At 40.0% G+C, this 4,283-nt stretch overlaps 1 pseudogene; it reads left to right on the top strand.

The window, feature by feature from the left end:
• Positions 1–1,112: 1,112 nt before the first annotated feature.
• Positions 1,113–1,733, top strand: LOC118832009 (annotated as a pseudogene).
• Positions 1,734–4,283: the final 2,550 nt, after the last annotated feature.

Genomic DNA, 4,283 nt, shown 5'->3' with positions numbered 1-4,283 from the left:
TTTATAATTAATTTATAATTAATATAATTAGTTTTATAATTAATATTTTGTTATTATGTTATATACAGAATATATTATATTAATTAAAATATAAATTTAGTTTTCTTGGGGAAAATCTTCTGCCCTAATTACAATTCTGATTGGACCATATTGTCATAAATGTTCCTCCTGGGAGCATTTAGTAGATGGGACATTTATTCTGATGTCAGGATATGATTGGGTATGTGTTAGGGCAGTGAGGGAGAGAGACTGGTCTCTCTAAGACTTCAAAGAAGAAATTACATCTTCTAAGAGGAAAGAATTCCCACCCTCACCCCTGCCTTCTATCATGACAGATAGAAATTCCCTATTCAGAGCAGCCCCGTTGCTGGCACCACACAGAGATGTCACTGGAATATGTAGCAAAAATAATGCTTATTGCTGCTGGCCGACTTCTCTGTGGCTCTATCTATGAATTTTATCTATAGCATCTCTCCCTCTAAAGTGGTTACTCAGCCTCTCTATTGGAATTCTTCTGGGACTGCCAGCTTTTCCCCTCATCTCATTCTCCTTCTCACAGGTAGTTCATTCTATCAAACCCTGAATGACCACTTTGGGGCATATGTTTCCCATCTGACTAATAGGCATGCCATAAACCCAGAAGATTAGGAAAGCACAGTGATCTATTTCAGGTGTCTAACAGTTCTCCTCCTGCCAGATTCTACTAGGGTAAAGTAAAGGTCCCCAAATACCATTTCATGTAGGAAGGACAAAGTTGAATGAGTTGAAGGAACTTGGCAGAATTATCCATGTAGAAGAGGAGGAGACCTCAAAAGTGACTGGAATAGCCCCCTCCTTAGGAATAAAAATAAGGAAACTGGTAGCTGAATGAACCCAGGCTTCCTCAGCACCTCGCCAGGAGGAGGAGGAAGACTATGAGCAACTTGACTTTGTTAAATAGCCATGGATGATGTCTAGAGCCTGGGATGCCACTTCACTGAGGGCCCAGGATGCAGACCCTGCTGAGGAAGCTGGAGTCCATGGGCTGAATCCCTCAGCTGCCCATCTACATAGACAGCCTGCTGAAGCGCTTAGAGTGGTAAAGTCTGATTATATTGTATCTTTGGATTATTTAACTCATAAAATTTATGGAGCTTATCAAATCTGCTCCTGGTGGAGTTCTTGATTTAAATGACATTGCAATAACTTTGGGAAAATGGAAATTAAGAGTATATGACATCAGCAATATATCAGATGGAACTGATTTCATTCAAAAAAGATCTAAAAACCATATTCAGTAGATTGCATCTGAACTTGGTGATATTGGATCAAAAATACCCCAGCAAAAGAAGGTAAGGGATGAACTTACTGATTTAACAGCAATGGAAAAAGCTTAGGATGAGTTGATTGAGGACTATGCTCAACAGCTCTTTGACCTAACAGATGACAAAGAAAATATAAGATTAGCTTCTGTGACCTATAAAGATATCCATAGTATTTAAATTTTCTATGAAGAGAATGTTATTGCAATCAAGGCTCTAGGAGAAACCAAATTGAAAGTTCCCACTCCTAGAGAAGGCTGTATAACAGTACAGATAAGAAGCATAAAGGGATCTACTGATGTTTATTTGTGTGGAGTAGAACAAGATAATATAAGTTACAAAACATTTGAAGTGAGCACTACTTTATATGAAAGTAAGTCTACAATTCATCCTGATCAAGAAGGAAATCTACAGCAGAATGAATCAAATTAAAAAAAAAACATCTGAAGTGTCTTTAACATTGAAACTTTGGATGCTTTCAATTCTTTTTTGTCAAGCTGGCTTAATTTCCTTTGTGGTAAGACTCACTTTTTCAGTTTGGACTTTAAAAAAAATCAGTCATTGACGACTTCTGCATTATTCTGATATTAACATTAAGGCCAATAGTGTTATGTCAATTTATTGTGGAAAATGGCTCATTTTATAAACAATTATGAAAACATAATTTGGCATTTACTTAAGTGAAACAAGGGCTTTCTGTATTGAAAAAATGGTGGCTGCATGAAAACAGTGTCTTACTGGAGCTCATTCACAAGTTCCATCAGATTCCTATAAAAAAGTGAATCTGAGCAGATTTGAGAGAGTTAGAAACCACGAGCAGTCTGAGTGAGACAAATTTCCAAGCCAGGAGAGTCTGAAAGGCCAAGGGGCCAAATCTGTAGGCTGGGAGAGTGCTCAGTGTGCAGAGCTGCTCCAGACAACACCAAAGCAGAAGAGGCTGCAGAAACCAACATTTGAGACAGGCTGGGAGAAAGCTGGGCACCCAAAACCGGTGGAGATCCCCAGGCCTCCCAACACAGGTCAGCAGTCTGTGGAAGCAATGAGAGGCAGCAGCACAATACCACTGGCTGAGAGACATCAACTCCTGAGGTCTGCAGGCCAAAAGTATGAAAAACATCTTCTTGAACTTCCAGGAGACATAATGGCCAGGTAAACATCTCTAATCCCTCTCCCCCCCCACACCGACCCAGAGAATTCCTCAGGAAAAGATGCTGGAATAGAGGAGACAGAAGTGGGGCTTCAGTGGCCGAGCAGTGGGAGTTCCTGAGTCCCAGAGGGGCAGAGACAGCAGGGGTCGATACCAGGAGCCCAGATGTACCCTTGCACCCCCAGGGGAAGTGCCAGACACCAGAACAAACAACAAACAGCTGAGACCATTGCTGAAGAGCAACAGTTCTGGAGAGCAACCCCAGGGGAAGAGGAGACTTCAGGCAGCCAGACCCCTCCCCCACACCTCAGGAAACTGAAGGCTATAATTCACAAAGCCAGTAACTAAACTCACAAACCCCAGAGTAAGAAACCTGGGACAGAGAGCCCTGAGCCCCAAAAGCAGAAATTTATTGTAAAACCAGGAAAAGGCTAACCAACATGAAGAAGAACACAAAAAAAACCGAGGACCATTGATTCTTTTTATGGAGGAAGGCATAATCAAAATACCAGTTTGGAAGAGGATAACAATGACACTATACCCACATCTGATACCTCAAAAGGGAATGTGAACTGGACTCAAGCCTAAAAAGCATTACTGGAAGAGTTAAAGGAGGATTTTAAAAACCAGGGAGCTAAAAAAAATGGAAAAAAAAACACTGATGAAATCAAGTCCTTAAAAAATAAGATTAGCAAAATGGCTACGGAGATTCAGAATCTAAATGGAGAAAATGATGCCCTGAGAGGTAAAATCAACCAATTGGAAAAGGAGACTCAAAAGCAAAATGAAGACAGCAACTCATTAAAAATTAAAATTGAGCAAGTGGAAGCTAATGACTCTATGAGGCATCAAGAAGTAGTCAAACAAAATTTAAAGAATGAAAAAAATAGAAAAAAAGTGAAATATCTGATTGGAAAAACAACTGATCTGGAATATAGATCCAGGAGAGACAATTTAAGAATTATTGGTCTACTGGAAATCCATGATGAAAAAAAGGCCCTTGACAGTATCTTCAAAGAAATTATCAAAGACGACAGCCCAGAGGTCCTAGAACCAGAGAGTAAAAGAGCCATTGAAAGAATCCACCTATCGCTCCCTGAAAGAGATCCCGAATTGAAAACACCAAGAAATATTATAGCCAAATTTCAGAATTACAAAGTCAAGGAGAAAATACTGCAAGCAGCCAAAAAGAAACAATTCAAATATCATGGAATCACGCAGGATCACGCAGGATCTCTCGGCTTCTACATTAAATGACAGGAGAAATTGGAATATGATATTCCAAAGGGCAAAGGAGCTGGGACTATAACCAAGGATCAACTACTTGTAAGAGATGTAAAGGGAGGGTTATGGGAGAAGAGGTAAGGAGGTAGTAGAAAAAGGTAAATTACATCAACTGAAGAGGCACAAAAACATATTATAGTAGAGGGAAAGAAGAGAGAGAGAAGAGCAGTATTTGAGCTTTACTGTCATCAGATCTGGTTCAAGAAGGGAATAATATACCCTGATAAGTATGGAAATCTAACTTGTCCTACAGGCAGTAGGAGGGTAAAGGGGGAAAAAGGAAGGGGTGTGGTCAGAAGGGAGGGAAGAAGTAGCAAATGGAAAACAGTAAGAAAAGGGAGGGGTATCAAGAGGGAGGGTAAACTGAGGAAGGCAGCAGTCAAAACAAAACTTTGTTGAGGAGTGGAAGGGGAAAGGGAGAAATAAAAGCATAAACAGTGGGGTAATAGGATGGAGAAAAAGACACAGATAGAAATCATAACTGTGAATGTGAATGGGATGAACTCTCCCATAAAATGGAAGCAGATAGCAGAATGGATTAAAAACCATAA

Source organism: Trichosurus vulpecula, chromosome 9 (assembly GCF_011100635.1).
Source record: "Trichosurus vulpecula isolate mTriVul1 chromosome 9, mTriVul1.pri, whole genome shotgun sequence".
Lineage (NCBI taxonomy): Eukaryota > Metazoa > Chordata > Mammalia > Diprotodontia > Phalangeridae > Trichosurus > Trichosurus vulpecula.
This window is presented reverse-complemented; position numbering and strand designations above follow the sequence as displayed.